Below are 8,793 nucleotides of genomic sequence, written 5' to 3'. Positions count from 1 at the left end.
CAAGAAGATATTGGATACGAGACCGAGGAAGAAGAGGAGGCAACGCACGAACAAGAAACCGGATCGGAGGAAGAGCTAGCATTCACTATGGCTAACATTGATGAAATTCCCATGGGGGAATGGAAGAAGAGGATGCGCGACGACCATGGCCCGGGACTTGTGCAACCCGCAATTCCCGCAACTGCTACCTTCGAACTAAAAGGTCATATCCTAGCTGCGCTTAAGGAAATACCTTTCTATGGGAAAGATCATGAAGATGCCTACAAACATTTGGATGAAGTAAATGATGTTGCTGACTATTTCAACATTCCAAATGTAACCCGCGAAACTCAACTACTTCGGATGCTTCCGGTAACCTTCAAGGGTGTTGCTAAAGACTGGCTCAAATCACTTCCTCCCGGGTCAGTCACTACTTGGGCCAAAATGAAGGAAGAATTTATAGATCACTTTTGCCCACCATCCAAAATAGCCAAACTCAAGAAGGCCATTGCAAACTTTGAACAACAAGCTGGAGAATCTTTATATGAAGCATGGGAGAGGTACAAAAGTTTACTACGAAATTGCCCACACCATGATCTAAACAGCCAGCAAGAAGTTTCCATCTTTTATGATGGAGTTAATGTCACAACCCGGCAGTTGCTAGACTCACAAGGCCCACTTACAAAGAAGCCACCCCCGGTGATTAAAGAATTAATTGAAGAATTCTCTAAACACTCTAGAGAATACCACAACCCAAGGAATGATGTCACGAGGGGAGCCGCATATGCTGCTACTGAAGATTTATCCGCGGTCATGGCCATGTTAAAAACCATGGATAGAAGGATGGATAAAATGGATCAAACGATCCATGCCATACGGGTGGGTTGCGAGAATTGCAATGGACCTCACCTCACTAGAGATTGTGATTTGGATGAGCACGGCAACAAAAAGGCACAAGCATGCTATTCGAGCGGTGACCGATATGATGAAGACTGGCGAAAACAGAAGAAGGAGTGGTTGCCTTATGAAGAGTACAAGAAGGCCAAGGAGGAGAAGTATAGGCAAAAAGGGAGAGGATTCTACCAAAAAGAGGAGCCGGTGCAAGAGAAGAAGCCAAGCTTGGAAGAGATGCTAACTAAATTTGTGGCTGCTTCCGAGAAAAGACACAGTGACCACGATGCTGCTATCCAAGAAACAAGAACAATGCTCAGGAATCAGCAAGCATCCATCCATAATATAGAAACTCAGCTTGGGCAACTCGCTCAACAATTAAACCAAAGGTCACCGGGTGAACTTCCTAGCAAAACCGAGAACAACCCACGAGGCGCGCAAGTGAACATTATTACCACAAGAAGTGGGAAGGTTATTACTCCCCTGGCCCCCATTCGTACTGAAGAGAATAAGGACTCACAGAAGGAAGAAACGGAAGCACAAGCTGAGAACCAACATTCACAATCTGAGAGATCTACTCGCCGAGTAGGACCGATGTACTCGGCGAGTACATCTGAAAAACCGCATGATCAGCCACCCGTCAAACCTTACCAGCCTCCAATGTCGTACCCAGCCCGAGCCAAGAAGGAGAAGCAGGAAGAGGAGTATCAGAAATTCCTTGATCATATTAAAACTCTTCAAATAAACATTCCTTTCATCGAAGCCGTCATGCAAATGCCCAAGTACGCAAAGTTCCTTAAGGAACTCCTCACTAATAGAAGAAAGATGGAAGAGGTGCAGAAAGTAGTATTGAATGAGAATTGCTCCGCAGCCATGCTAAACAAACTACCAAAGAAGAAGGGTGATCCGGGGAGCTTAACTTTACCTTGCCAATTTGGCAACTTGGCAGCAATTCATGCTTTAGCTGATTCGGGAGCGAGTGTAAACCTTATGCCATACTCGTTCTTCAAAAAGCTGGACCTCCCAGAGCCAAAGCCAATTCGGATGGCAATTCATTTAGCAAACAAGACGGTTACTTTCCCAAGAGGCATATGTGAAGATCTATTAGTGAAAGTAGACAAGTTTGTCTTCCCGGCTGACTTCATCATTCTTGACATGGAGGCGGATCCGCAAGTACCAATCATCCTTGGAAGACCCTTCCTCAACACCGCTAGCGCCATCGTAGACATGAGAGACTCAAAGCTCACATTGCGAGTTGGGGATGACTCAGTAACATTCGGGGTAGACCAAGCCATGAAGTACTCAAGGAGTAGTGACGACACGGCGTTCTCAATCGACATGCTTGACGAGTTATTGGAAGGAGACATACCTGAAGATTCCAGCAAGGTGGCAGCTTTTGAAGAAGTATTTGATCCAGAGAAAGATTTACTAGAGATTGAAAGACTGTTGGAGGAAGCAGACTATGAAGAACTCAAAAACCAAGCTGAAAGCCCTACTCGCCGAGTAGACCCAATCTACTCGCCGAGTACACCTGAAGAAAAGTCAGCAGTCGCAAATGCCGCCATGAACTCGCCGAGTACCATACCTGCACTCGGCGAGTACGCCACTATGAACACTAAATTGGAGCTCAAAACACTGCCTAACCATCTGGAATATGCCTTTCTGGAAGAAGGAAATCAGAAGCCAGTAATTATAGCCTCAGATCTCTTGAAGCTTCGGGGTAGACCAAGCCATTACCAACGAGAAGAATGAGTTAATTCCAACCATTAACCGGTTGGCGAGTGTGTATCGATTATCGCAAGCTAAACGATGCCACTCGCAAAGACCATTTCCCCCTTCCTTTCATAGACCAAATGTTAGAGAGACTTTCGGGCCACAGCTATTATTGCTTCTTAGACGGGTTTTCCGGGTATTTCCAAATACCCATAGACCCAATGGACCAAGAGAAGACCACCTTTACGTGCCCCAGTGGGACCTTCGCCTATAGACGCATGCCATTTGGCTTATGCAATGCACCTGCGACATTTCAAAGGTGCATGACCGCCATATTCCATGATATGGTGGAGAAATTCATGGAGGTCTTTATGGATGACTTCTCTGTATTTGGATCTTCTTTTAATGACTGCCTTACAAATCTTGACTCGATGCTTGCTAGATGTGAGAAAACCGACTTGGTCCTAAATTGGGAAAAGTGTCATTTCATGGTCAAGGAGGGTATAGTATTGGGACATAAAGTCTCTAAAAAGGGGATTGAGGTGGATCGGGCAAAGATAGACACCATCGCTAAATTACCCCCGCCAACTAATGTGAAGGGCATTAGAAGCTTTTTGGGACACGCGGGCTTTTACCGGCGTTTTATTAAAGATTTTTCTAAAATTACGAAACCTCTAACACAATTATTGTTAAAAGATGCACCCTTTAATTTCACTAAAGAGTGTTTAGAGGCATTTGACTTTTTAAAAGAAAAATTAACTAATGCCCCAATCATTATAGCACCAAATTGGAACTTACCCTTCGAGATCATGTGTGATGCGAGTGACTATGCACTAGGAGCCGTCCTTGGACAAAGGGTTGACAAACATTTTCAACCCATTTATTATGCAAGCAAGACCTTGAATCCTGCCCAAGAGAATTATACCACTACTGAAAAAGAACTGTTAGCCGTAGTTTATGCTTTCGATAAATTTCGCCCTTATTTGGTTTTATCTAAAACCACTGTTTTTACTGACCACTCGGCTATCAAGTATTTGTTTTCCAAACAGGATGCCAAGCCAAGACTAATACGATGGGTGCTGCTTCTTCAAGAATTCGATATAGAGATACGAGATAAGAAGGGAATGGAGAACGTAGCTGCCGATCATTTATCTAGGCTCGAGAACCCGGCATTGCAAGAAGATAAAGATGGAGATGACTTCCCGGATGAATACATTATGGTGTCCGTGGGAGAGGAACCATGGTTCGCGGATATAGCTAACTACTTAGCTACAAATTACGTCCCGAAGGAGTATAGTAGTCAGCAAAAGAAGAAATTCTTTTCGGAGATCAAATATTACTTTTGGGACGATCCATACCTCTTCCGAAGTTGCGCGGACGGGATTATAAGACGATGTGTGTTCGGAAAGGAGAGTCGAAAAATACTAGAGCAATGCCATAGCGGACCCACGGGAGGACATCATGGCGCACACTATACCGCGAAGAAGATCTTTGACATTGGGTTTTATTGGCCAACAATCTTCAAAGATGCAGCCCAATATGTCAAAGAATGTGATGCTTGCCAAAGGGTGGGAAACATTTCCTCCCGTAATGAAATGCCACAACATAGCATTCAAGTGTGCGAGGTGTTCGACGTGTGGGGCATAGACTTCATGGGGCCATTCCCCACATCCAAAGGAAACAAGTACATTCTCGTGGCGGTGGATTATGTGTCAAAATGGGCGGAGGCGCAGGCTTTACCTACAAATGACGGACGGGTAGTGGTACGGTTCTTGAAAAGACTATTCTCCCGGTTTGGTGTTCCAAAGGCCCTAATTAGTGACCGTGGCACACACTTTGCCAATGATCAATTGGACAAGGTGCTCAAGAAATATGGGGTGACCCATAAGTTCTCCACATCATACCACCCGCAAACGAGTGGGCAAACGGAAGTTACCAATCGAGCTTTGAAGCGTATCTTGGAGAAGTCGGTGGGAAGCAATCGCAAGGAATGGTCGGATAAATTGGATGACGCGCTATGGGCGTTCCGTACCGCTTTCAAAACACCTATTGGTACTACACCATATAGGTTAGTTTATGGAAAGCAATGCCATTTACCGGTTGAAATCGAGCACAAGGCATATTGGGCGCTAAAAAGATGCAACTTTGACATGGAAGAATTGAAGACCAACCGTTTAATGCAAATGAATGCCCTTGAAGAACTCCGGAATGAGGCCTATTCTAGTTCATGGCTCTATAAAGAAAAGACCAAGAGATGGCATGACCAAAGAATCAAAAGCAAAGACATCCATGAAGGCCAAAAAAGTACTACTCTTCAATTCCCGTCTAAAACTTTTCTCGGGCAAACTCAAATCAAGGTGGGATGGTCCATTTGTGGTTAAGACGGTGTTTCCTCATGGGGCTATTGAATTGATCTCAAGAGATGGCACGCCATTTAAAGTCAATGGCCATCGAGTGAAGAAATATGAAGAAGGAGTCCCCCGCAATGAAGGAATGGAGGAGCTCCTGCTGTGCGGAATTGCAAAAACATAGAAGGGGCGGAGTCCAGCTAATGACTCCATCAAAAGAAGCGCTTCTCGGGAGGCAACCCGAGTTTCACGTTTGCATTTTCTTTCACTTTCTTTATTTTTCGTATTATTTTTTTCATTTCTCTTCATTCATTCTACTTCTCTAAGTGCTTGAGGACAAGCTCTACTAAAAGTGTGGGGTGGAAAGGCTAAAATAAAGAAATTCACAAAGTAGCATTGGCAAAAACTTAAAATTTTTCAACCTGAGACATCTACTCGGCGAGTACATCGAATATACTCGGCGAGTAATTGTTCGTGTACAGCCAAAAATGCATGACACGCGTGTCTACTCGGCGAGTAGATCCATTATACTCGGCGAGTAGACGGTTAAAACTCAGTAAATTCAAATCTGTAAAAACTAATTTTATTCAACATTTCAACCCCCCACACTCGCCGAGCATCTTCTCTTAGCCATCTCTCAAGAGTTCTTCAAGATCTAGTCAATTTCCTTTCTCTTTCTCTTAATTCAACCACCAAGGTAACATCTTTGCTCTTTAATTTTATGAAAGGTCCAGTCTTTGTCACCTATTTCCCCACATTTGGTATATTTTCGGATTTGGGGAGTTTTTCACAATTTCTAGGGCTTTGATTTACTCATGAATTAGGGGATATTTGGTGTAATTTCTTCAACATATGTGGTTAGAAACACAATTACGACAAACCCCTATGGATAAATTGGACTAATTCGCAGACTACACAGCTTCGATTTCGAATCTGTCCGAGTGTTCATACTACTCGGCGAGTATGCTCGCGTACTCGGCGAGTAGGTCTCGCAAAGATGAAAAATTTTATGTTTTATTTATGGGGTGTTGTTTGTTGTTGTGTTTTTGTTATGTTTTTACAGGGAGCATGGCAAGGAGAGGACAATCATCAAGAGGAGGAGGCCATGGTGATATGCCATGGTTAGCCTTTCAACAAATTACCTCTAAATCCTCCAAAACTCGAGCCCTAAACAGGTTGGAAGCGCTGCGACAGAAAGAAATTCACTTGCCCACTGCATTGGATTGGGGATGGATGGGTAATGTCGGCTTGGAAGAGGAACTTACTCCATATTTGGTAAAAGATTGTAACTTGGGTTATGCCAACATCACTTGTGATGGTTGGCTGCAATTATTTAAAATACAAGAGCCAGTATATGCGGAGTTGTGCTGGGAATTCTTTGCTACTATTTCATTCCGAGGTGGGAGTGAATATTACAATCCAAACACGATCTCGTTTTCTTTGGGAGGAGAGATGCGACAATGCAGCATGGTTGAGTTCTCTTGGCGGTTGGGCATCTACGATCAAGATATGACAATGACGGACTACTTTGAAGCCTTCTTGGAAAATACCTACAAAGAACTTCCCGAGGGGGTGGTGGCATCAACATGGTGGAGTACAATTGCTAACTGGGTCTATATACCTTCCACTGCTCAAGAAGGGCATATTCGTTCTCCAATCCATCGACTCATTCACCGATTCATTGCAAGCACAATCAACATGCGAAAGGATGGGGATAAAGTTCCCACCCTTGATATCTTTTATATGTGGAGTATCATCACCCCCGATGTTTTCTGCGATCTCCCATATTGCATTGCTAAATTTCTTGCGGAGGGAGCAGTTAAGGAAAAAATCAACTCGAAGATCAATGGGGGCATGTTCATCACGAGGCTCGCGCGATCATTTGGGATTTTGGAATTACCGCAAGCCCAAATGCTAACGGTTATCCACCCTCCTCCGTTCAATACGGCACTCTATAGGAGGGCTCGGATAGTGGAGAAATTTGGTGATTCCTTTACTATTCCAAATGAAGACGAGCCGGCGGTCCCCGAGGAGCCGGGAAGGCGGGTTAGGCCGAGAAACGAGCGGGTACGAGAAGACCCACCGGTGATTCCAGTGGAGGATAACAAGGGATGGAATCAAGTGGAGTATCGACGATACTTGGATGACATAGGGCGAGGGGTTAATTACACCAATCAATCCTTCGACTATCTTTTCCAACAAATGCATATTGCCCCGCGACCGGGACCCGGCTATCCTTACATCATGAATTGGGACGAAAGGATGCAAAGAAGGGGTGGAGAAGGAGGTAGTGGAGCTGGAGGAGCTGGGATGGACGATGAGGAATGAAGATTTTATTTTTATTTGTTTTGTTTATGATGTTTGTTTTAAGAACAATTGTGGACATGTAACCTTGGTTAAGTGGTTTGAATTTTAGTGTTACTTTTAGTTTTCTTTTCAGGTATTGAAGCTAGGATGCATGCTATTTAGGAATGGTCAAGCGAGGAATGAGAGCTTTTAGGGATGCTTATGGAGTTTTGTTCCTAGGGTTGAGTCCGTACTAATCGAGAATTTGTTAGAGTTCCGCTGTTTAGAGAGTTCTTGGAGAGTGCATTTATATTTGCACGACAACACTAGAGTAAAGAAAGCCAGCAATTAGAAAATTTCTGGAATTATATGCTCTACTCGCCGAGTGCACTAATACTACTCGGCGAGTACATCTGCTTCTGTGCGATCTGCTTGTCCGATACATCCTACTCGCCGAGTTTACTCACATACTCGCCGAGTAGCCGGCTGCAGGAGGAATTTTTCTTTGTTCTGGTTATTGTTCATGTGCCATTCATACATTCTTTGTGCACTACTACTGCGACTTGTGCAACAACCAATTTTCCTTGGAGTTTTCGAGCTATCAACCACACGAGACATATGACACCCATGCCATGGATGAGCTGTTCCCATGGTTAAAGTCACTAGAAGATGGAGTTGAAGACGAGAGTGTCAACCTAGCGACTGCTACCCCAGGGGAGTTTGTTCCAACTTTCTCTCTAATTGCATTTTTTTTTGTTATAATATGCAATGAGGGCATTGCATAAAATAAGTGTGGGGTAGGGGGTTAGTCACATCTTAGAACACTTAGAATCTTAATTTAGGCTAATGTTTAACTTGTTGAATATTTAAAATGCTTAGGTCTTAAATTAGAAAATTTTGGTAAAAATTAGGATTCCATATTAAAGTTGTGTTAATAATTGCATGAGAACCCAAATGTTTAGTTGAGCCTATATACGTTCTAGTGCATTTGTGGCTTCCTTATTCCAGTGAAATCATGAGACAAAAACACGACCTCGCTCAGCCTGAGGGATGTAATATGTTTAGCAGCCTAAACCTGAAATGTATCCAGGAAGATTTTTATCATTAGCCAATAAAGGTTGAGATTGAGCGCCCCTGCTTAAGCATGTAGGGTTTTAAGTGAAGAAAAAAAAAAGTGAGAAATACATGAAAAAAAGAGAGAAAAAATTACAAGAAAAGTTATAAGAATTTTGGAGCATCAAAGTTAAGTATGAAGTTCAAAGATCAAAATTCCAAAGAAAATCCAAAAAGTTGAAGATACCAAAAGCTAGTACAAGTTGGTGAATTCAAAGATATCAAAGATGAAATGTTCAAAGAAGTGAAGAATTCCAAAGAGCTCCAATGTGGTATCATTAATTGTAATTATCTAGATTATGTATGCTTGGGTTGCTCAATTAAAAATACCTTGAGGGTAAAGAGGTTTTCTGAGGATGGATTCTGAGGGTTGCATAAAATGAGCATAGTTCGGGGTGAGTGGGCGAATGTTTATGAGGATTGTGAGTATTTGGAGTATGGGGGGTTTTTTAGGAATTAGACA

General features: G+C 43.1%; 1 non-coding gene across 1 annotated transcript; it reads right to left on the bottom strand.

Moving 5' to 3' along the window:
* Positions 1–471: 471 nt before the first annotated feature.
* Positions 472–578, bottom strand: LOC128132526 (small nucleolar RNA R71). Its single transcript, XR_008230570.1, has one exon. It is a non-coding gene; the product is annotated as a small nucleolar RNA R71 (small nucleolar RNA).
* Positions 579–8,793: the final 8,215 nt, after the last annotated feature.

Source organism: Lactuca sativa, chromosome 2, assembly GCF_002870075.4.
Source record: "Lactuca sativa cultivar Salinas chromosome 2, Lsat_Salinas_v11, whole genome shotgun sequence".
In the NCBI taxonomy this organism is placed as follows: Eukaryota; Viridiplantae; Streptophyta; class Magnoliopsida; order Asterales; family Asteraceae; genus Lactuca; species Lactuca sativa.
The sequence above is the reverse complement of the archived record's forward strand: the minus strand, read 5'-3'. Positions and strand labels throughout refer to the sequence as shown.